This window comes from Stegostoma tigrinum, chromosome 4 (genome assembly GCF_030684315.1).
Source record: "Stegostoma tigrinum isolate sSteTig4 chromosome 4, sSteTig4.hap1, whole genome shotgun sequence".
In the NCBI taxonomy this organism is placed as follows: Eukaryota; Metazoa; Chordata; class Chondrichthyes; order Orectolobiformes; family Stegostomatidae; genus Stegostoma; species Stegostoma tigrinum.
Window position 1 is genome coordinate 79,074,032 of NC_081357.1, and position 26,110 is coordinate 79,100,141.

General features: G+C 40.5%; 1 long non-coding RNA gene across 1 annotated transcript in view; it reads right to left on the bottom strand.

Annotated features, from left to right (window-relative positions):
- The window catches only part of LOC132209547 (uncharacterized), an 81,314-nt gene extending 62,084 nt beyond the window's left edge, over nt 1-19,230 (bottom strand). Inside the window, exons 1-2 of the long non-coding RNA XR_009445689.1 lie at nt 19,133-19,230; nt 2,604-2,669 (exon numbers count right to left, since the gene is read on the bottom strand). This is a non-coding gene — a long non-coding RNA (uncharacterized LOC132209547). The remainder of the gene's footprint in view (nt 1-2,603; nt 2,670-19,132) is intronic.
- Nucleotides 19,231-26,110: the final 6,880 nt, after the last annotated feature.

Consider the following 26,110-nt stretch of genomic DNA (forward strand, 5'->3'; position numbering starts at 1 on the left):
GAAATTTGATGTACTACCCAGTATTGATCTCAATCAGAAAACACAACAGCAAACCTTATAAAGTTCTAGTTACTAACATTTGAGATCAATTGCGCCAAAATTTGGAGAGCTGTCAAACAGACTTGTCAAACAACAACAGAGTCATATTTACAAATAACGTCGCAGACAGTATTATCTAGTTCTGTGCTCCTTCACGTTCATAGCAGTCCACAGATGTTGTAATCTCTCTTTCCTTCAATGCTGTACTGAGCTATACAGCAGGGAATCTAGCAACCACGATTTCCATGTTAGATATGTGAGCCCGTGGAGAATATCAGAAACTGAACAAAGATCAGTAACGGATAACAAAGTGTTCAGCTGGATGAACACAGCAGGCCAAGCAGCATCTCAGGAGCACAAAAGCTGACGTTTCGCGCCTAGACCCTTCATCAGAGAGGGGGATGGGGAGAAGGTTCTGAAATGAATAGGGAGGAAGGGGGAGGCAGACCAAAGATGGAAAGAAATGAAGATAGGTGGAGAAGAGTGTATGGGTGGGGTCGTAGGGAGGGGGTAGGTCAGTCCAGGGAGGACGGACAGGTCAAGGAGGCGGGATGAGGTTAGTAGGTGGGAAATGGAGGTGTGGCTTGAGGTGGGAGGAGGGGATAGGTGAGAAGAAGAACAGGTTAGGGAGGTGAGGACAAGCTGGGCTGGTTTAGTGATGCAGTGGGGGGAGGGGATGAGCTGGGGTGGTTTTGGGATGCAGTGGGGGGAAGGGGAGATTTTGAAGCTTGTGAAGTCCACATTGATACCATTGGGCTGCAGGGTTCCCAAGCGGAATATGAGTTGCTGTTCCTGCAACCTTCAGGTGGCATCATTGTGGCACTGCAGGAGGCCCATGATGGACATGTTGTCTAAGGAATGGGAGGGGGAGTTAAAATGGTTCGCGACTGGGAGGTGCAGTTGTCTATTGCGAACTGAGCGGAGGTGTTCTGCAAAGGGGTCCCCAAGACTCCACTTGTCCCTGGCTTGTCCCCTATTGTCCCCTGTCGCCTCCTCTCTACCTATCTTCTTTTCTCTCCATCTTCGGTCCGCCTCCCCCTCTCTCCCTATTTATTTCAGAACCCTCTCCCCATCCCCCTCTCTGATGAAGGGTCTAGGCCCAAAATGTCAGTTTTTGTGCTCCTGAGATGCTGCTTGGCTTGCTGTGTTCATCCAGCTGAACACTTTGTTATCTTGGATTCTCCAGTATCTGCAGCTCCCATTATCTCTTATCAATGATCAGTAACGGTACCACTGAGCTCTTCCAGCAATCACAATGAAACATCGTGCAATACCCTGACAAAGTATGCAATGGAGGCTGTGCAAGGAGGCCAATGCTCTGCTCTGATATGGACCCTGAGTTATGTAACATGATATCTGCTGCAGATCCAAAGTGCTAATGCTATATGCGAGAATGAAGTTCTTCATCAATCAATTAGAGAATCCCTACAGTGTGGAAATAGACCCTTTGGCCCAACAAGTCCACACCAACCCTTGGAGCATCCCACCCAGCCCCACCCCCCATAACCCACCTAATCTATACCTCTCTGAACACTATGGGCAATTTAGCATGGCCAATCCACCTAACCTGCACATCTTTGGACTGTGGGAGGAAATCAGAGCACCCGGAGGAAACCCACGCAGACGCAGGGAGAATGTGCAAACTCCTCACAGACAGTCGCCGGAGGCTGGAATCCAACCCTCATCCCTGGTGCTGTGAGGCAGCAGTGCTAATCACTGTGCTGCTGTGCCACTCCCAATTAATTCACTGGCATTAATCCATTGTAATAGCACATCATCCCCCGAAAAACCATCCATGAATGTCATTGGCAATGTCCTTTTGAACCCACCGTTCACAGTGCATGAAAGTGGCAGCACTGAAGTTTAGTTTTCCAGTATCAGATATGAAATGTGTTTCAGGTAGTGTCTGGTTAGATTTGCTTATCTGACACAACAAGGAGACAATTAATGTAAACTATGTAGTAGTCATGATTGCTTGAGGCCATAATTTTACAAGTTCATTATTTGAGCTTGACGGCATTACTGCATCACAGGTGTATGTAAAATTAATACAATTGCACCAAGCAATACCTCAAATTCCAAGAATCATATTCCACACCTGCAGAAAACAGAAATTTACTCTGCCCAAGAGATAATAAGGTGTAGAGCTGGATGAAAACAGCAGGCCAAGCAGCATCAGAGGAGCAGGAAGGCTGATGTTTTGGGCCTAGACCCCTAATCTGCCCAATCTGTTTGAGTTGGAAGGCATTTTGTCTCATGATTGTGTAGTTGACTTTGGATCAAAAGTGGTAAGATTTCTACTTGGCTTCCTCATGAGTGACTTGCAGTCTCCACCTGAGACGCAACATAGTGCCCTCCCATCCTTCATGTTCTCTTGCATGTTGCTGTTCCTATAGCCTTAATGAGCTTTCAGACTCTTCTGTTTCAATTTAGCTCCTTTTTCAAATGTTAATATTCCTCATTTACCCTCGGAGCTATTGTTTTGAATTGTTATGCTTTGTTGGCCATATGGTCTCCCCCATTCAGAGGCCAGAATGATGCGATTTGTGAAAACCAGTACTCACAGCATTTTTCTTTAAATTTGAGACTTCTGATATTCACTGTTCATATTGCGGTTGAAAATAATTCTTCTGAAAAAACAACGGAAGAAATAGTAGTGGTAATGTTACAACACAGAGTCTGTGCATTAATATTGCATCAAATTATTCAGCATAAGATAGAATATCTGTCTATTACACAATTAGAAACTGACAATGAAATCCCATTCTCCAAAAATTAATTGGAGAATTTTTTAAAGTTCTCCTATATTGTTACTAGTAGGTCAGTAATATAGGGGAATAAGAGGCAGATGAAGACCCACTGATTCAGCCATATTATCCCATACAGCTGTAATACCTTATATGTACACTTCCTCAACAGCTTATTAATGGTCTGGGGGAAAAGAAACTTAAGAATAGAAACCCAAGGATGTTACAGAGAAATAACTTTAAATATTCCTCTCTAACACTTTGTAGTGTTTAAAATAACAGTGGATCATGTTGGCTGTGGGTTACGTAACATGGTGTACACCTTTAGAACATAGAACATAGAACATAGCACAGAACAGGCCCTTCAGCCCACAATGTTGTGCCGACCATTGATCCTCATGTATGCACCCTCAAATTTCTGTGACCATATACATGTCCAGCAGTCTCTTAAATGACCCCAATGACCTTGCTTCCACAACTGCTGCTGGCAACGCATTCCATGCTCTCACAACTCTCTGCGTAAAGAACCTGCCTCTGACATCCCCTCTATACTTTCCACCAACCAGCTTAAAACTATGACCCCTCGTGCTAGCCATTTCTGCCCTGGGAAATAGTCTCTGGCTATCAACTCTATCTATGCCTCTCATTATCTTGTATACCTCAATTAGGTCCCCTCTCCTCCTCCTTTTCTCCAATGAAAAGAGACCGAGCTCAGTCAACCTCTCTTCATAAGATAAGCCCTCCAGTCCAGGCAGCATCCTGGTAAACCTCCTCTGAACCCTCTCCAAAGCATCCACATCTTTCCTATAATAGGGCGCCCAGAACTGGACGCAGTATTCCAAGTGCGGTCTAACCAAAGTTTTATAGAGCTGCAACAAGATCTCACGACTCTTAAACTCAATCCCCCTGTTAATGAAAGCCAAAACACCATATGCTTTCTTAACAACCCTGTCCACTTGGGTGGCCATTTTAAGGGATCTATGTATCTGCACACCAAGATCCCTCTGTTCCTCCACGCTGCCAAGAATCCTATCCTTAATCCTGTACTCAGCTTTCAAATTCGACCTTCCAAAATGCATCACCTCGCATTTATCCAGGTTGAACTCCATCTGCCACCTCTCAGCCCATCTCTTTATTATGAGGTAATCACCATCCCAGCCAAGATCAGCTCCAGTTTCCGTTTGAAAGAGTGGAGTGAATCAATACTCATTATGCTAAGTGACAGTCTGATCCACCTTCTTCTATTCCCTTGGAAAGAAGAGCTACCCAACATTCGACATAGTTCTGATCTTATATAAATTAACATAACTAAACTGGTTAGGAAGGAGTTGGGTTAAAATAATTGGTCTGCATAAACAGAATGGCCTGGGTTTTGCAATAGGTGTCCAAGGTAACGGTGTCACTGCTGACCCCAATGAAAACTGTCCCCAAAGATCTATTGATCTTTAGTATAGGTTTCTGCTTTCCCAATGGCGGTTTAAATTTGGTACCAACTCCAGGCGGAATCTTGAGGCAGAAACAGTGATGTCAACAAGTAGAATTAGGAGCCAATCGTGTCAAATTATTCTCGCCAGCAACATACAAGGAAGTTAGAAGTGTTGATTATGCTACATTTATAATTTCAATTTTTCAGATAGTGAAATAAAGGAATCATAACGTTGAGACAGAAAATCTCGGCAGTGGAGTAGCATCAAACCATTTCCTGCAACTTTGGGGTTTTTGAGTTAGAGCTACTCAGTGCACTGCTTTGTCCTCAGCTGACGGTAATACCAGGCACATCAGATCCCAGAATGAAACCTAGCTTAATAGATCATGTGCTTTATTTTTGCCATTGGTTGATGTGTTGGTTAGCCACTAAAACAGTCACACCAGGTTGCAGAAGTCTGTTAATAACAGAACATAAAAGAAGTTTACTGCACAAAAGAACAACTAGAAGTTATGTATCTGTATTGACTGTATGGATACATGAACACCAACTAGCCACCAAGAGACAAGACCAATTCTCACTTATGTCACTACACATGGATAACAAGGGACGTGAATTCAACTGGGACAACACATCCATAATTGCACAAGCCAAACAGAGGCATGCCGGGGAATTCCTGGAGGCCTCGTATTCCAACCAGAACTCCATCAACAAACACATTGAATTAGGCCCTTCGTTCAAACTGGTGAGAAACAAAACCAGAAGTAATACCATCCACCCAGCAAACCGAGACATATAAATAACAAGCGGGACAGAACACTGATGCTTCACTGGAGGTTACCTAGCAGAGTGACGAAAAGTTTGCTACCAAATCCACCGGCTCAGTATGTCTACAATCTCATCCACAACCCGAGCTACAAATCTTCTCAAAAATAATATTTAAGAAGTATTTAAATGTGTATTTGTGATGTCAAGGCATACAAGTCTTGAGCCAAATGCTCAAAAATGGGATCAGAGGAGCTAAATTCTTCTTTTTGACTGGCACAGACTGACGGACTGAAGGGCCCTTTTCTATGCTGTAGATCTCAATGACTGTATGACCAAAGGCACGGTAGCTAAATTTGCTGAGGACACCAAGACAGGTAGAAACCAAAATTATGAAGAAACTATAACGAGAATACAATTGATATAGGTATCTTAGTTGAGGGGTAATGTTATAGTGAATGGAGAACAACTTGAGAAAATGTGAAATTGTTCATTTTGACAGGAGAAACAAAAAAAAACATTTGTTATGGCCAGAGGCCATGAAGAACAATCCTAAAGAAAACTGAATTCTCCTCTATATTTTTGGATTTAAATTCTGTTCCTTTTAACAATGGACAATCCTGCTGGATTGAAAAAATGACCAAGGTTCATCACATGGTCTTATTTCCAGAAGCTTCTAAGCCCCCTGTATTGGGCAGTTCCAGCTAAAGGTGACACAAAAGACTTAACAAAAAGAAATTGCTGGAGAAACTCAGCAGGTCTGGCAGCATCAGTGAGAGAAAGCAGGGTCCAGATTTTGAGTTCATTAACCCTTCTCCAGAACTGATAGCAGCTAGGAAAAGGTAGCATTTATGTTGCTGGTATTGGCAGGGCGAGAGAAAGAGAAAGAGAGAGAGAAGGGAGTGAGTGGATCGTTGCAGAGAAAGCCCAGAGAGAGAGAGAGAGAGAGAGAAAGACAGGCAGACAAAAGGATGACTGATGGTCAGTCAACAAAGAAGAAAAGCTGACAATGCAGCAACAGCTTTCAGCCCAGCCAAACTATTTTCATCTACGCACTGTCCCCATTATCAGCTTTACTCCTTATGATCTTATTGAATGGCAGAAAAGGTTTGAATCAAGTGGCCTGCTCCTGCTCAATGTTCATATGTTTGTATGTTCATACACTTCTAAGTCATATGAAATTTGCTGTTCTTTAAGCTTGTATTTTTGTATTTATCAATGTTGCAATAAATTTAATTACTAAGAGTTTGCTGATTCCATACAGCATTTTCTCTGTTCCCAATCCTTTTAGACACTAGATTGCTACAATGCTGTGACAGGAAAGCTTTAACTTGTATAAATAGCTATTCTATTGTGATTTATTGTCAACAAGTTTTAAACATTGTAATGCTTCATAATACAATATTTCTGTAATATTTGTTTTCTTGCCTGCTTCAGAGTATTCCTGCCTTCTGCAGTCAAGGTAGGGTTTCCTGCTTCTTCCCAAAGTAAAATGGATATTTTCCCACCTCCTCCAGTATAAAGCACCTGGCAATTCCTTTTATACCATTTAGTAAACAAAATTTTCTGGCTGTGGCTTTTATAAATTTCCTGGTTTAATAATGGAGTCCCAGTATAAATCCTTCTAAACCTGTCCTTTCATCTTCTGCTAGATTTGTTCACTTCATTTCTTCAAATTTGTTCTTCCCTAGTTTACAAAATTCTGCAGTCTGAATATAAATTTCTCCTCTGGCTCCTTCACCATCCCTTGCAGGCATGTCTCCTGAAGCTAAATCCCAATGATGGTGATGCACTTTGTTAGAGGTAAGTACTTTCTATCTTCAATGACTTCCCTTCACCTTCTGGTCTTCACTTCGCTTTTCTAAAGTTATTCCTTCTATCTTTGTTGATATCTAAGTTTACTCCTGGAAACTTCACTTACTTTCAATCGGGTTTACCCTCTCCAATTCCTATGCCTTTTTCTAAGTGTCGCCATCTAGCATTGGGAGTTTAACCTCCATACCCACCTGGACAGCAAGTCTGCTCCACAGCCTTTGATTGTCCATCCTTTAAAATGGTGGTGGCCTTATCTGGAGCACACCATGCTGGATTGGGACCAACAAATAATCCCTACGTCTGGATCTTGATGCCAAAATGAAGATTCAACCATGTCTGTTATTGAAAATCCTTTAAAGTGATTGCTTGTTTGGCCATCCTGACACAGTGGCTCAGTGGTTAGTACTGCTGCCTCACAGCAGCGGGGCCCAGGTTCAATTCCATTCTTGGGTGTCTGTCTGTGTGGAGTTTGCACATTCTCCTCATGTTTGTTTGGGCTTTGAATAGGTGCGCTGGTTTCCTCTCACAGTCCAAAGATGTGCACACTAGGTGTATTGGCCATGCTAAATTGCCCATGGTGTTCAGGGAGTGAAGATTAGGTAGGTTTATAGGGCGATAGGTCTGGGTGGGATGCTTTGTGGATTAGTGTGTGCTTGTTGAGCTGGAGGGCCTGTTTCCACACTGAAGGGATTCTAAGTCTAATATCATTCATGCACCATGCTGGGAATGCCCAGTAAAGAACAGTGCAATGGGTGTAGTGGCACTGTAAGGTGCATTGAGGTGAAAATGTCACTAAAAAGATTATTAGACCTGTCAGCAAAGCTTTGATATCAATCGCGAGCACATTTGCTTCGCCACTAAACATAAACCTTAAACAGCAGATAATGAATATGTACATGTCTGAACAAATTCCTGGAAGGTGATGGAGATGAAGCAACTGAAGTTGATCTTAAGGACCACTGGCAATTCATGCCTACCTAGCTCACTTGGAAGGAGTATTATTTCAGGAGTAAGTCTGTGTGGAATTTAACGCTTCCATCGTGACGAGCTTTGATCCACCTTAATTCAGACTATGGTCATCCTGCTTCTGATTGGCCAGCAGATTTTGGCTGGCATGAGTTTCCCCCCTGAGATTCTTGATTATGGCAAAGGTCCACCATTTTCTATGGCACAGAGGCTTCATGTGGAAAAAGCTGATCTCCAGCCTGTTGCTTCTGTATTGACTCCTCTAAGATGGACCTCTGTATTTAATCCCTTGGTTCTACTGACTGAGGAATTGGCAAGTTGCTAAGGAATTGGCAGCTGTTACTATTAGCAGTGCACTGGAATTACTGCTTCACTTGTTCATCAGATGTACAGGGCAGTGTTGCACAAGCTGTTCTCATGTTGGTGTGAGCACTGGGAGCTGGGAAACGCAAATATAAATAAAAAAATTCTCATCTCATAGAAATAGCCTCCAAGTATAAATGACCTCCATATTTTGGAAATCCCCTTCAAAGGAGAGAAAGAAAATTCTCAGAACTAATCCTCCGAGGGAAACCCTTTAACCCAGGTAAGGATGCAGCTGTCAGAGGGCTGCATTTAAAAAAATTCAGCCCAAGAGTTAGTGGCCCTGCCAATCCCTACTGCACACACACTTTGTCGATCCTGACAAATTTCAGACAGTCAGGAAACACAGGCTCTGGCAGTTAACCAGAAAACAGGCTTAAATCTCACTCAACTGCCATTTTGCACATGTTAACTGACAAACTCCTTGTCCATGCATCATGTCTGAAAGTGCGCTCTAGTTAAATCTGGAAGGCAGCAGGGTCGTGTGAGGTTTCTAACATGCTGGCATTTTTGCACCTTCAATCCTTTGCATGCGCCAACTGCCCCTATCACACACCCCCAGTCCCTCCACCCGTTTCCACCACCTCTTATAGATTAAGATCAACTATCTCCCGACTAGGTAAAACTAAGATCTGGTTAAAACATCCCTGCCATGGTGAGTATCTTTAGACAGGCTTGGGTTTTGAAACAACTATGTTCCATTAAAAACTCAATTTCCACAGCATTAATGCAAACCAGGAGGATTCAATTTTACTGGAGAAGTCTTTACTGTCACATAACATATACGTGAACATGTGATGAAATCATTGCATCAGGAACATACTTTAATGATCAAAATGGATAAAGTGACACATAAATTTATTTGCATGATTATGCTTGTTTAATATTTTTTAGTTTCAGATGATAATCCTTTAACTTTTTTTCCAAATAATGTTTGCTCAATGATAAACCTGGACCTTTAGGCAAGCAGCCAGCAACGCCCTTGTCCCACGAACAAATAAAACAAAATTTGGATCCAAGCTCCATAGCAGCCTGCTAGCTCTTGTTTCATGTCAGATGCATAAGGCAAATCAGATTTCACTACTGCCTTTTTAATGCCAGAGTGAAATGACTAATGTTTTTCCTTCTTTCTTCTGACAGATTTGCCGATTGCTAAGTGTTTCACCTGACCAGCTGGACCATTTCAGTTTTTAAAAACTGCTAACATTTGAAAAAAGATATGGTCTTGTGGCAGATGGATGTCAAAAATTCAGATGGAAAGAAACAGACACAGAGAGGTAGACACCAACTGGATAGACAGCCCTACACTTTCCCTAGCCTACTGGAAACATGACAAGACATCTTTTCCATCTAACATGGGATTCACATGATCCAAACTGGACCTGACTTTTCTTATGGAGGGCTGGTTTAAGACAGAAATCCCATTACTGAGCGATATTTTGCCTTTGGTATGGAGAAAATCTGGCTTTTACTCTGAAAATGGTTGGAAGTGTGCAGAGAAAAGTAAGACCATAAGTGAGTGTGGGCCAACATTTGGTAGGGGTGGGGAGGACAGAATAAGGGAGATGAAAGGAGAGAAGAGGGAAGGGCAAGATATCACAGGATGAAACACAGAGAAACACTGAGGGAGATGGTATATCAGTGTTCATCCAGCTCCACACTTATCTCGGATTCTCCAGCATCTGCAGTTCCCATTATCTTTGAGCAGCAGAAAAGAGGTGGGATAGTGGATAATTCAGGGTCAACTTCTGGAATCGACTTCTAAGAACTCAGTTTTTTCCCAAAGAACATTTTAAGAAATGTGAGTTGGGAGCACACAGGTTGTTTGTTAAGGAATTAGAAATGGTGTCCTCTCATGTCGCTGGAAGTGATTAAGTTAGAGGAGTATTGAACCACCTTCATTTGCAACACTAACCGCAACACAATGTGATATTGTTCTTCTTATACATTATTTGTAAGCTGCGAGAAAATAACTGATACGCAAATATAAATATATATCCCAAGGTGCCAGATTTCTTGCTTTACTTCAGTCATGTGTTGAGTAATAAAGGGCTGAATCCTATGTTTTCTTGGTGAAGTCTGAGTTGCACCAAGATTTTTGATTTGATTTATTATTGTCACATGTACCGAAGTACAGTGAAAGGCATTGTTTTGTGTGTAGTCCTACCAGATCACACCATACAAAATGCATTGGGTAATAGAACAGAGCAAAGAATACAATATTTTGGAGGGACACAACTGTTGGAGGGATTTCTGCCACATAACCAAGCAGTTTTCTCACTGTCTCTTAGCAAATTTACCACATCAACTATCTACTCTGCACTATGACAGCCCTCGCATCCAATACCAGACAAATCTTACTTCTTGCGGTTTCCGGAACAATTCACCATTCAGCGGCTATTCCAGAAGTCACAAGCATCAGTTGCACTCATGCTACCTTTAACCTGGACAACCATTATCAGTCCAGAGCTGTCCTGCACAATTGCTGACATTTGTCTGAGCCATGGAAGACGGGGGGAAACAGCATTTAATTGTGTGAGCAGGGACCTAGACGTCATTCTGGATGGGGTGGTGCAAACACGGGACTTCCTTATCCTCCAGGGCCTGTAGTGGAGGCTACGATACCAGACTATGCCAGCCTGCTCCAAGGTTGTCATTTAGTTCAATACCATCGTGGCCATCTGGAGTAACAGACATCATTGTATGAAGAAGGTCAATGACTGCTGGAGAAAGGTCACAGTGGAAAGTGATCATTGTCCCCTTCAGCAACAAGAAAATCTGTGTGGAACCAGGAAAACTGCAAACATTACTCACAGCATCAGAGTTATGACATCACTCTGCCTGATAAAGAAATAGTGCTGGCAGATATCCTGTCTAGGTTGTTATCTGAGAAATGTGAGATAGGAGATCTAAAGATTCATCACTTGGTGCATTAACACAACTGAAACGCAGGTGCTTTGTCAACCAATGATCCAGAGATGGTCTGATAAAATATTGCCAACAGTCAGCACTACAATAATACTGGTCTATCAGAAGATGATATTTCATTGATTTTTGTTTTGATTTATTGTAGTTACATATACCTAAGTACAGTGAAAAGCTTTGTTTTGCAAGCAATACAGGCATATCATAGCAAACAAGGGCATGCAGATCACAGTGTGCTTAGACACACTGAGGCAAACAAGGTTACAGCTGCACAGGATGTGCAAAAAGCAAGATCAACATTAGCAAGATCAACACTATTTGAAGTTAGAGAGGTCCATTCAACAATCAATTGCAGCAGGGAAGAGGCTGCTCTGGAACCTGTTGGTGAACATGTTCAAGCTTTTCCATCTTCTGCCTGATGGAAGAGGTTGGAAGAGAGCATTACTGGGGGGGATGGGGTCTTTAACAATGTCGGCAGCCTTTCCACAGCAACAAGAAGTGTAAACAGAGGCCATGGATGGGAGATCAGCTTCTGTGATGGTTTAGGTAATGCATACAACTTTCTATGTTTCTTATGGTTCTGGGCAGACCACTTGCTACACCAGGCTATTATGCAGCCAGATAGAATGCTTTGATAGTGCATCTGTAAAACTTGGTGAGCCTCCTCATGGATTTGCCAAATTTCCTAAGTCGCCTGAGGAAGAAGAGACGTTGTCACACCTTCTTGACCATGGCATCTGCATGGAATGACCAGGACGGATTATTGGTTATTATCACTCCTTGGAATTTGGCGCTCTTGATGCTTTCCCACGTCAACTCCGTTGATCTATAAGGTGTGTGTCCTCCTCCTTACTTCTCATTTCACTAGAACTTGGTGTTTTACTAGCCAGACCAAAACCATCATGCCCAAAATGTACTTGAAAAACTTCTTCAGATGAAAGCACTTAGAAATGGAGAAGTGTAAAGACCAGATCAGTTGTGTCATCAGATGAATACTCATCTATAAAGGTATTGAAAGAATATGACCATTTGCAATGGTTGCCATATCCATTGTCACACTGCATTCCTGTGCTGAACAACAATTTACAAATCCACAAGTCACATACACAGCTAAAAGAAATATACTCAATGAAGCTCCAGCATTTTGAATCTAAGGTGTGATTATATGTAAATTGTGGGAACTAGATGATGTAGAAAATCCTGGCAACTGTGCCTCAGACAATTCTGTAGGAGAGAGATGCTGATAAAGCATGTCCCTCTTTTTCTTTCACACAATTGCCAACAGAAATTGTAACACTTAGTTTTTATAACTACTCATTAAGTTGTGCATTGTTGTAGTGCCTGCTTAGTGTAATGGTTCGACAGGAGAAAGCTGAACATCATAACTGTCATGGTATAGGTCCCTTTCCAAAGTATGGGTCCTGATTTGAACATAATGTTACAGCAAAATATGTTAGCATCAGACAGATTATTTACTTCCCTCCCAGTTTATCTATTCCAATTACATCAATAATCTGGCCAGGTATACATCGAGTGCCTCTGCTAAAGAAGGTAAAAGCAGAATTCAAGAAGTATAAAACCAGACTGCTGTCCCATTTGCAGATCACAGGTAAGTCATTCAAGGTGACCAGCAAGGGAAGGGCAGGATGGGTATTGAGAAATGCAAGAATATTAAAACATAGAAAATAGGAGCAAGGGTGAATTATTCAGCTCATTGAGGCTGCTCCATCGTTCAATATAATCATGGATGACTGTCAATGACTTCAATACCATACACTCAGGCTCTCACCATACCCTTGACACTTTCAGGATACAGAAATCTATGTATTTCTTTCTTAAATATTTTCATTGACATTGCCTCCATCTCCTTATGTGGTAGAGAATTCCACAGAGTCACCATCCTCTAAGTGAAGACATTTCTCCTCATCTCAGTCCTAATTGGTCTACCACATACCCTGATACCATGAATCCTTGGTCTAGACACTCCAGCCAGGGAAACATCATGCTTTTATCCAGTCTGTCCAGTCCTTTTTGAGTTTTATTTGTTTCAATGCAATCCCCTCTCATTTTTCTAAATTTCAGTGAAATGTGCCGACTTGACCCAATCTCACATCATACAAAAAGCCTAGTTTCCAACAATCAGCCTAGCAAATCTTTGCTAAACTCCCTCTATGATAAGTGTGTTTATCTCTTTAGGTACTCCAGGTGTAGTCTTACCAAGGCCCAGTACATCTGCAGCAAGGCAAAAATCACAGAATCATACAGTGGAGATAGACACTCTCTGTCTCATCAAGTCTACACTCACATGTAAGAAACACCTAATCTTTAACCTAATCCATTTATTAGCACTTAGCCCATAGTCTTGAATGTAATGATGTACCAAATGCTCATCCAAGTACTTTTGAAAGGATGTGAGGCAACTCACTTCTACAATCCTCCCAAGCAGTATATTCCAGATCATTACCACCCTTTGGGTAAAAATGTTTTACCTCTCATTCTTGCTCCACAGCTTGAACCTATGTCTCCACATAACTGACCCTTCAACTAAGGCAAATAGCTGCTCCTTATCCACTCTACCCATGCCCCTCAAAATCTTGTATACCTCGAACAGATTGCTCTTCAGTCTTCTCTGCTCCAATGAAAACAACCCAAGCCTATCTAACCTTTCCTCCCAGCTTAAAACTTCTATCCCAAACAGTATCCCAGTGAATCGCCTCTGTACCCCTTCAGTGCAATCACATCCTTCCTGGCAACTAGAACTACACACAATACTCTAGCTATGGTCTCACGAAAGTTTTATACTACTCCATCATGATTTCCCTGATTTTGTATTCTATGCTTCGATTAATAAAAGCAAGTCTCTGCATGCTTTTTTCACAACCATACTAACATGCACTTCCACTTTCAGAGCTCCATGGACAAAGACACCAAGGTTCCTTTGTTCCACAGAACTTCATAGTCTCATGCTGTTCATTGAATACTTTCTTGTTAAATCACTCTTTCTGAAATGCATCACTTTACAGTTTTCAGGGTTGAATTCCATCTGACTCTTCTCTGCCCATTTGATCATCTCATTTATATCTTTATATAGCCCAAGACACTTAACCTCATTGTTAACTACTGACCACTCTTTGTGTCATCTGCAAATTTACTAAGCCAACCACCACACACAGTCATCTATGTCATTTATATAAATGACAATCTGAGCATGGGTTACAATGACAACCTCAGGCTGGATATGCCCATGTGGTAAAGAAAAGACAGATTATAAATTCAAAAGTTGAATGCATTATCATATCACCGAAGCATGGGTTTGGATAAAATATTTTGTTCCAAACAAGTAATACTAACATTAGTAATGTATTATGGATTAGAAATCAACCCAAAATTGAAATGTATATCATGTGTGAAAACAGACCAAAGAGTAGGTTTTTATTTTCACTACCATTGCAAAATGATGCTGAAATCTAGGTACAGATTTTTTTTTAAATTGAGAAAGGGAAACCATATTAAATAGGAAAATGTTTGGAAATCTTATTAGTTGCCAACTAACTTGAGATCTGCACATAGCATTTCCTTGAACCACAGCTAATGCCAATCAAGTGCAATAGATGTTTCTGGTACAACTTCTGATCTTAATATTCTGTCTGTTTGAGCCAACTAATATTTTGAAAATGAAACAGATAATAATTAATTGTTTCTATTTCCCTTTTACTATTTAAGCTTAGCAATGGGAAATGCAAGGTTACAGGGAGAGGGTAGTTGGGTGGAATTTTTTATTCTTTGGAAGGCCAGTGTAGACTTGATGGGCTGAGTGCCTGCTTCCACACTGCAGGGATTCTGTGACAAATAGTATGGGACCCAGCACAGACTCTTGTGGTACACCACTGGACACTGACTTCCAGTCATGAAAGCAGCCTTCTGTCATCACCCTCTGTCTCCTACAACTGAGCCATTTTTGTATCCACTTTATCAAATTACTCTGTATCTCATGTGCATTTCCCTTCATGATAAATCTCCACTGTAGGGCCTTGTCAAAGGCTTTGCTTACATCCATGTCCTTACTCAAATCCACTTACAAATAAGACAACATACAATTTGTCTTTCTAATGGCATGCTTGTTTTCACTGGCTACTGTACAAGGGCATCCGGGTATCCTTAAATATCAACATTTCCAAATCTGTCACCATTTAAAAAATACATTTCCATTCTGTTTTTCTTACTGAAGTGGACAAATATACCTAACCATGTTATTATACTGAATCTGAAATATATTTTCCCTATCACTCAACTTGTTTATATCCCCTTTACAACCTCACCTCTCACTATTTCTGATATCAGCAAACTTGGGAAATTATATTTAATTCCTTCATCCAAATGATTGATATATATTGTGAAAAGCTGGGCAGAAGCATTGGTCTCTGTGGTACCCTAATAGTTACCACCTTCCACACTGAAAAACAGCCATTTATTCCTATCAATTTATTCAATTTTTAACTGTTGACCAATTCTCAATCTGTGCCTCCTGTATGCTTTAATGTTGCATTCTAACATGTTTTGTTGGACTTTTGGTACAAAAGGTTTTCTGAAAATCCAAATGCAACACATTTACTGGTTCTCCCTATCTGTTCCATTCCTCAGAAAACTCCAGAAGGCTTGTCAAACATGACTGCATTTTCTTCACAGATGAGAGCTTTGCTAGCTGACCAGCATCTATTGCCAGTCCCAAGTTGCTAATGAGTAGATGGTGGTGAGCTGTCCCCTTAAACTACTGCAGACCATGTGCTGTAGGTAGAACCACAAAGCCTTTATTTAGGGAATTCCTGGATTTTGACATAACCGGAATGAAGGAACAGTGATATATTTCCAAATCAGGATGATGAGTAGATTGGAGTGGACTTGCAGGTGGTGCTGTTTCCATATTTCTCACGTGGAAGGTGGCGTCTAAGGATCTTTGAATTTCTATAGTGCATCTTGCAGACAGTACACATGCTGCTACTGAGCATTGCTGGTGGAGGGAGTGGATGCTTGTGGATGTGGTGCCAATCAAGCAAGCTGTTTTTTCCTGGATTGACAGCAAGATAATAAAGCAAATTTAAGAAAGGAGGTGACAAAGCAAATAAGGGTAGCAAAGAGCAACCATGAAAAACAGACAAGAAGCTAACATACCAGGGAATCTCAAATCTTCCACTGAAACATAAACAAGAAAAGGATGGTAAAAGGACTAGGGTGGATTCATGGCCAAAAACGAGAGTTACACATGTAAGCAGTGAGTGTGGCTAGGGTGTTAAGTTAATCCTCTGAATCATTCTTTACCAAGAAAAGAAATGCTACTCAGGCTATGGTGACAGAGAAGGGAACTCAGTCACTAAAACAGTTTAAAATTAATAAGGAGGAGGTGTTGATTAAGCTCTCAGTTGACAAGCAAGCGGGATCAAGTGAGATGCATTCAAGGTTATTAAAAGAAGTAAGAGTGAAACATGCAGTAATAGTCATTCCATGTACCCTCAATTCAGTGTACTGCAAGAAGACTGGAGAACTAAAAATGTAATACTTATGTTCAAAAAAGGCTGTAAGGATAAGCCCAGCAGTTATAGACCTGCTTGTCTGCTGCAGAAACGGCTACCTGGCCATCAGAAAATCTGAGCCCTGCAGTGTTGAAAATGGATGTGGTGCTTGGATTCCAACAATCACAGGTTTTTTCATTTGTGCTAGATATGACTCAAAACAGGAGGGACCTTTATCCCCTGATACACATTAACTCCAATTTTGTGAGGGCTCCTTCATGCCATACCGAGTTAAATGCTTTCTTGGTGTCAAGAGTAGTCACTCACTTCAGGAGTTCAGTTCTTTTGTCAATATTTGGAGCAAAGCTGTAATGTTGTCAAGGAATCAGGTGGATGTGGCTACATATATTAATGCAGGGGGCCCTGTTCTTTGCAGACAGAAAGATTATGTGCCTATACAATGCCTGTTTCAACTCAACAAAAAATATGACAGCTACTTGCAGGTTTATTTCTCAGAGCAATGCCTTGACTAATAGCAGTCAATCTGCTTACTAAAATTTTAAACAAAGCTTGGAAATTAATTGTCAACTATCTTTACCTAATGCATACTTAAGCCACAAGTAAATGTACAGACAATTATGAATAGTAGTACTCACAATGCAACAGACAGGGTGTGCTCTTAGATGATGGAGGCTGTTTTCTGTCCTATTACTACTGCAGTGATTTGCATGCAATTTAACATTTAAAATTTGCAATATATTATTTATAATCTTTATGTTGTCATGAAGGTCCAGGACTTAAACATGTACACATTATCTTGTATACCTAACAAGGTATCTTCCTCATGTAAGTGAAGATAGTTTGTTTATCCCGCTCATGGAAGCCAAGTTAATGAAGTGGCCCAGAAGCATTTGCATGTTTAATAATACCAAAATAATGTTGTACAATTGGATTTGGCCATTATTTTACAGCGAATTGTTATGTTGATATTGTGATTCATCAATTATATGAAGATGTTTTTAAGATCTTTTGTCAATGTCATCCCTCAGGACGCTCAACATCTTGCTCATTTAACTGATTAGTATAATTCCAGCCAGTATTCCAATGACCTTTCCTGATTTTACCTTCCTAAATTCCAAACATTTCATTTCAAATATTTTTCCTTCACTCAACTTTTACCCTATTGATATTGATATTCTTTGCAGGGTACTTTAGTCTGTCTTTCTTTTCTGTCACCACAAACCTTTTTCTTACTGGAACACTGGTTAGATTCACAGAATTCATAGAATACCCACAGTGTGGAAACAGACCCTTCAGCCCAACAAATCCACAACGAACCAGAGAGAATCCCACCCAGACCTATTCCCCTATAACTCACCTAACCTGCATACCCTTGAACACTACGGGCAATTTATCATGGCCAATCCACCTGATCTGGACATCTTTGGATTGTTGGAAGAAACTGGAGTACCCAGAGGGAACCCATGCAGACACAGGGAAAATGTGCAAACTCCACACAGATATTCGCCTGAGAGGTCCCTGGCACTGGGAGGCAGCAGTGCTAACCACTGAGCCACCATAACGCCCAAAGCATCGCTACCTCACAGTGCTAGGGATCCAGGTTCAATTCCAGACTTGAGTGACCCTCTGTTAGGAGCTTGCATGTTTTTCCTATGTCCGCATAGGCTTCTGTCAGGTGCTCCAGTGTCCTCCAACAGTCCTAAAGATGTGCAGGTTAGGTGGATTGGCCATGGTGAATTGCCCATAGTGTGCAGGCTAGGTGGGCTAGCTAGGGTAAAGTGTGGTTACAGGGATAGAGTGGGGGTCTAGCTCTAGGTAAGATAATCTTTGAAGGGTTAATGCAGATTCACTGTGCTAAATATTCTCATTCCATACTGTTGCGATTCTACAGATACACGTAGCATCACCTAATTAATCATTATTTAGTGATTTATTTTATCTGCTCTGCTTTCGGTGCTGCGGAATGGAACAATGGAACTTATCCTACTTTTAATCTTTTTCTGAGGATTATTTTCGAAGTTGATTTTAGATGTTGAAAATAAAGTCAAAAATTTTTTGTTCGGGAACAACCATTTAGAAGGAAACAATAAAACATTTCTCACATTTCTCAAACAATTTAAATCACCAGTCAACTTGTAACTATCTTTACCCAATATATTACTGTCTATTGGTTGATATGTAGGGGCATTTGAAAAAATGATATTCTATTTTTACATACATATTACTTCACATAACATATACACATTCTGATAGTAAAATCACCATTTTACAATGTACTTTTTTAAAGGAATGCAATGATGCATTTTAAATTCCTAACTTATTGCACAAAATTCATTGGTGCAACAAAACTTACAGAATACACCTTGCTGGTATTTCCATAGAAAATAATCAGTTAATGTGGGGCACTAATTATCAGTTAATGTTACTTTTAAGATGTTGGTTTAAAGTGTGAAAACAGCTGCTGAAACAATGCTAAGTTAATAATACCAACCTGTTTGTACATTTGGATGTGGTCATTATTTTGATGCTAATTGTTGATTATCAGAAAATTAACTCACCTGAATCAAGGGCATGTATAGATTCATTGACATGACACTAGAAGAGTTAGGAGAGAAGGTCCAGAGGAAAAGGAATATCCTGTACCTGTTGGTGAGAGATGACCTCCTCACTTCACTGATCCTCTTCTCTACAAAAGATGAAATGGCTCCTCCTCCCATTCCATGTGCGGAACAAGCAGGAAGCTAATTATCAAAAACTGCCTTTTTACTGGACACTCCGAGAGCTGTTCAATTACATAGCACTAATCTGATGTGAATTCCTCGGAGAATTTCTGGAATAAATGTTGCTAGAGTGATGGTGAAACCCTGATTAAATCACAAGAGGTCTTTTAATGGGTTTGGTGCTCTTCATGGCTCCGAAAACACTGATCATGAAATGGTAACTATCTCTTCAAAGAAAAACTTGAAATTAAAAGCTTGTTACTGCCAAACAGCTTCTTCTTGATTAGAAGAAGGTTTCAGTTAAAGTATTGCCCAGTAAGTTGTCATGCAGTTCCCTTCATGAATGCTAACAAGCTTCTGGTCAATTCCTTCACTAAGATGACACCTTATTTTGTATATGCTGAGCTGGAGTTCCAGCTCACAAGATCTGATCCTGGCCACCACTCTACTTCCTTCTCTTTCTCCGTTTCTCCTTAGTATTTTCAGTGAATATTGCTCTCTCAATGTAGATATGGCGGATTATATAAACATATATGGTGCTCACAAGCAACCAATTACAAATTTAGAAGGTATTTTACTACAGGAAACTTTACATTTCCTTTCTTACACTTCCATAATAAGATTTGCTGTCTGCTGAAATCTGGTTGCTTCAATTTGAGACCATGGCTCTTGATGCATTTCTGATGAATATTCCACAAAACTGTTGATTAATTCATTTGTATGCTGAATGCATTTAAAAAACGGCACTTCCTATCCAATAACTTTACAATTGTTTTAACTATCAATTTTCCAGATGTTTTTCTATAAATTGCCTGTCTTTTTATTGCCTCTCCCAGGACATCCCATGATAGTTGTTGAGAGGATGCATTTAATGGAGGAGACTGGAAACTAGAGAGTTGGCAGGATCCATGCATCATCTGTGGGAAAAGTCTGCCTAATTGAGTATTAAACAGAACTTAGCGGGACAGCTATGGGCCTTCCCCAAGTTCCAAAGACCCTGGAAACAGATGGTCCACCTTCTGAGAGCTGCCAAACAATCAGAGGTCAGCAACTGTATTGCATGGCAGTGATACCAGGGAAATGGTGGCTTAGGCCTGTATAACCTCCACTCAAAGCATCATATTGTTATTTGGTCGCAGGCACAGGTGAGTGATGGCAGTGCAGGGTGTGGCACAATGAAATTGATGAAAAGCATGGTGATGTAACTTGTCACATAATTTTGACACTGGTAAGAGAGAGGACATCTGTTTAGAATGAACATGTGAAGAGAGAGATCTTAGAGACTGCACTAGACAGCTGTGTTTGCGAACATACTATATACAGGCATAAATAAAGAAGTATTACAGTACATAAGAAGTTGAAAAACCTACACAGAAACAAGGAGCAAACAGCATCTGGGGTAGTATACGTGCAAACACCAATGGTCTCCAGACTGGTGTTTCAATGTGGATATAGCACTATTGGTTTAAAGCACAAGATAGAGCATGGGCACAGTGAATTAAAAAAAAAATCCAGGGCCAGAATCTGAAGTTAAAAGACAGTTCAAAGGGCACAGTTGTAAAGAGATGACACTAAAGTTAGGAAGGACTTCACAAAACTTTGATGGCGCAGTTGAGTAAAAATTGGAAGACTCCAAAGGCAGACAAAAGACCCTCAAAGGCTTCAATTACAGAGCTACAGAGTGAGAAGACCCTGAATGGCAGGCAAAAGAACTTTGGAAAATGTCTAAGCCTACCCATGAATCTACAATACTCAGGGAGCAAAAACACAGAATTGAAACAGTTCAACAGAGGCAAGGAACTACTCAAGTACTCGGGCACATCATCCTGTTAAGATGGTTTATTGAGTGGTAGCTCTCATAGAGACCTTAATCTTTACCAATTTCATAATGCAGAAGGTTCACAGTAAGATTGGAGTGGATGTGGCTCCAAACTGAAACACAAGCACAAACAAATGTCCAGCAGGAAGAGCTGAGTGCTGTAAGCACGGTCATTTGGGACTTCTTAGAAAATATTGTAAGTTAATAGCAGCATCATTGCTCCAAAAATTAAAAAAAATGCAAAAGTAAAATTTCTAGAGAAATGGGAATCATGCAACAAGGCAAAAGCTCAAAAAATTAATAATATGGAATAAAAGGTGAACAACATACTTACAGCAGATCAAAAAGAGTCAAAACTGATTCCAGATTACCAATTCGAACATGTAATGATTTGAAACAGTATTTAAACTTGACTAGGAATAATTGTGTCAATACTGTCAGACCGGCTAACAAGGTTCAGGGGATACAGATGCTCAGCTGGTAGCAAATCATCATAAAGCTTTGCCACAGAATACAAAATGCCACTGAGACATTACCTTTACTGAAGAATCAGAGTTCCTTCGTTGTTGTGCAGAAATGCATGTGTTTGTCTAGATCTCATACAAAAAGTAGATAAAGTACTTCTGAGTGAAGATGGGACAGAATTTCAGCAAGATGTTTTAAAGCTATTCAAAGTTTTAAGTAAATTGAAGCAGGAGTGACACATTAATCTGCATAGAGATTTCAGAGTAATTTGCCTGTACACTTCCAGGAAAATTTCTCATCCTTTAGTACAAAAAATAAAATCTCAGTCAGATAGCATGATTGAGCTGAGTCATAAGTGATACATTGGTACTGAGGGCTGGAAATTATCTTCCCAGGATGCACGGCAAGCTAAGATTGCTTTCGGATCTCACTCAGTCGAACATAGGAGTTGTTGAGGGAAATCCATCCTATTTTGGCTGTCAGTATTTACAACAAGCAAGTTTTTCATGAAGTAGGTTCTGGCAAATACTCTTGGACCAACAATCTAGATTGCTGGCCATATCTGCTCCAATTTTTGGTGCATTACTTCAACTGCTTAGCATTTGGGATCTCCTCCGTGCCAAAGGTTTACAAAAGGGCAATGTCAAGAAGCCTGGCAGGGAACCTGAAAACCATTTGCAATATAGATGACATCTTAGAGCAGGATTTCTAGAGTTTAGGGTCTAGACAGCTGAAGAAATGGACAGTGATGGTGCAGTGATTGAAATTAGAGATTCCTTAGGCCAGAACTGAAGTTGTACAGGCATCTCAGAGGATTATAGAGTTGGTGGAGGTTACAGAGATAGGGAGGCATAAGGGAGTGGAGAAACTTGATTAGAACTCTAAAACTGAGGTGATGGTAGATTGGGAGCTAATGTAGCAGAGAATTGTTGGCATGAATAGGATTTGGTCTGAGTAAGAATTTGCTGTGAGCTCAAGTTTAAGGAGTGTAAGACAAGTGAAGAGAACACTAGAATTGGTAAGCCCATGCTCTTGGTGGTAGCATGGAAATGGGGATGTAACTTCATTTATGGGTCAAATAAAATGTCAAAGTTAAAAATAAGTCAACATGGAGAACAGGAAATGGCAGAGATTTTCAGCAAATATTTTGCACTTGTCTTCACCTTAGAAGACACTAAAAGCCTCCTGATAATAAAAAAACATCAAGGGTAAATGAGAGGGAAGAGCTCAAAACAATTATCATTTGAGAAAAAGCACTAGGTATTGGTACTAAAGGTTGACAATCAAGCAGAATGAACATAATCTTATTCAAGGAAAAATCTTTTTGACACATTTGTTAGAGTTCTTTTGCGATACAATAACAAGGATGGATAAAGGGGAATCTATATCTGTAGAATATCTGGATTTCCAAAACACATCCTCATGAGTTCATGGAATGAGAGCTAATGTCCTAGTCTGGAAAATGAATTAACTAGCCAACAGAAAATAGAGATAAATGGGTCATATTTAGGTTGCAAATTGTAACTGTGTCATTGGGTTCAGTGCTGGCACTTTTTGCTGATGATATTAAGGTAGGTAGGAAACCAAGTTATGAGGAAGATACAAAAGGCTGATTTTTTTTTACAGTGGCAGGAAACATGTTTTCAGATCAGAAACCCACTTACATTGGGAAACTGAGTAAAGTTAAAATTATTAATAATAATTGATGTGGACACAGATATAGGAATGGAGCTGGGTCAGATGATGTGTACCTCATTTTAGTTCCCCATGGTGTTCTTTACAGAGGATGCTGCATGTAACGACAGAGAAATCTGTTAGCTACACTCAGCCTTTCACAGCACCAAAGTGAAGGAAGGTGGCACAGGACAGGCATAGATAATCCTATTGCAACATATGGGTGTCCTTCACTTCATTGATACTGTCCTGGATCTATTGTTGGAAATGATGTGAGAGAAGAGGGAAGTTCTGTTCCTAGAGGGCAGTAAGAAGAAACCATAACATAAAGAGAAAGGGCATTTTTCTGATCAGGTGTAAGAAACATGTCTTTTTATATTTTTGAGCTGCAAGGAGAAATATATGTTTTTAAGAACAGGGATTTACCAAGTTAGATGCGTAATTTCACAATAAAGAATCTTATGGCTAATGAGATGCCTGTTTGTTTGTAGCTAATGGGTTCCTGCAATGTGCAGATGATCACAGAGTGAGGAGTTGTTCACAAATGAAGCTCTTTGGCTTTCAGCTAACTGAGCAGGTTGGAACTGGAAACAAGTTTTAGATGCACAGAGACACAGACAGAGAGAGAGAGAAAAACACAGAACTATGGAGTGCTATGGAGACAATATGAGAATGGAGATGAAGGAGAAGTCTATTGGTTGTGCTAAGCCTTCTCTCCAGCAAAAGCTGACAGTTCTCCATAGCAAAAAAGGAATTTAAACTTGAAGGAAACCAGTTTTCTTTCCTACAACAGTTTCCAAGAACAATGATTTCTGAATTGATAAACCAGAATCAATTTCCAAGTATATCAGTCATTCTGTAGTCCTTATAAAGCAGAGGCTTCCAGAGAAAGAAAACTGAATATCAAGGGCCTGGCTAGCTGAAATAGGATCACCATTGGAATCAGGAAGTAAAGACCACTGAACTGATAGTTCAGTTTTTCTACTTCTGCTAATAGTCTATCTTGCTTCCCTGTTTGGCTGTTTGAATGTGTAACAGGGAAGTTATCAGGGGAGTTGTTTTAGTTAGTATGTAGTTAGTTATATGTCAGTTCTCCGAACCTTGGTCTGAAAGTCAGGTAAATTAGGGTACAGTGTGTGCTTCTGAAAAAAAGCTTTAACATTTGGTACAATTTCTGGAATAGTGTTACTTATATGTAATTCTTTTCAGGGAAATCCTCAAGATTTTCATTAAGTCTAATAACTTTAAAGAGAAATTCAAACATTCAGTTAACAGCTAAATGTCATACCAAGATCTTACCTTCTAAATATTTTACTGAAACAGATTATTTAGAAAAAAAATTATTGGCTAAAATATTTTCCTTTCATAGACAACATATATATAAAACTACAGGAAAGCGTTTTTGCATTTAACTTCTAGCACAAACAACCTCCTGTTACAATCTTACATTGCATGATCCCTTAAACGGCCATTTCACCTTTCAGGAGGCAGGCTAAAACTATTCTTATCACCCAGCAATTTGTCTCCATTTTACTTTTCTAACAGGTATCTTTTAATCTCAGAAATGTCTTTCTATGTGAGGGTTAACATGCTGAAATTCCTCTAACTCCAAGCTAGGCTAATCTTCCAGTCTCCTTTAAATCCTTACAAGCTCAGCCCTGAATATGACCAGGAACTTGAAACAATATTCTGCATGGTGACCAATAGAGTCAGCATTTTCTCTGTTTAAGGTGTAGGTCTGGCTGATTCTATTTCTTCTTCTTAGATTGCTGCAGACTGCAGACGACAAACTAAAAATAAAACCTCCCTGGATAGTCATGAATTTATAGGGAAGCCTGCAAGCTGGGCACAGAATGGCTTCTTCTACCCATGGTAATGGAAATCATATTAACTTTGATTCTCAGTAGAAATGCTAAGTACTTATTCTTAGTCATAATCTCTTTTCATTCTAGAGTAAATTGATAATTTACAATGCAAATGTGTGCAACACGACACCAATAATATCTTTCCAGGACTTAGTAGATTCATAGTATCCTCATGGTACATTCAGGGCCATTGTTTCTAGAGAACAAACATTACACCTTCTTGTCAGACTTCCCTTGATTCTTAACAATCAAAATATCCAGGCAGAGATAGTAGGAACTGGAGTCTGAGATAACAAGGTGTAGAGCTGGATGAACACTGCAGGCCAGGCAGCATCAGCGGGGCAGGAAAGCTGATGTTTCGGGTCTGGGCCCTTCTTCAGAAATGGGGGAGGGGAAGGGGGCTCTGAAATGAATAGAGAGAGGGGGAGGTGATGATAGATGATGGATAGGGGAGCAGATAGGTGGAGAGAAGATGGACAGGTCAAGGAGGCGGGGATGAAGCCATTTAAGGTGAGTGTAGGTAGGGAGTTGGGATAGGGGTTGGTCAGTGAAAAGGGAGGAACGGATAGATGGGAGGAAAGATGGACAGGTCAAGGAGGCGGAGATGAGATGGACTGGTCTTAGGATGAGGCTGGGGCTGGGAGATTTCTCTTCTGCAGCTACACTGGCCCCATCTACACCTCTTCCTCCACTATATTAATGACTATTGGTGCCGCCTCGTGCTCCCATGAGGAGCTCGAACAGTTCATCCACTCTACTAACACCTTCCAACCCAACCATAAGTTCACCTGGACCGTCTCTAATACCTCACACTCCCTCCTGGACCTCTCTGTCTCCATCTCTGGTAATCACCTGGTAACTGATATCTATTTCAAGTCGACTGACTCCCACAGCTACCTAGAATACATCTCCACTCACCCGCCTTCCTTCAAGAATGCCATCTCCATTCCCAATTCCTTCGCCTCCGCCGCAGCTGCTCCCAAGATGAGGCAT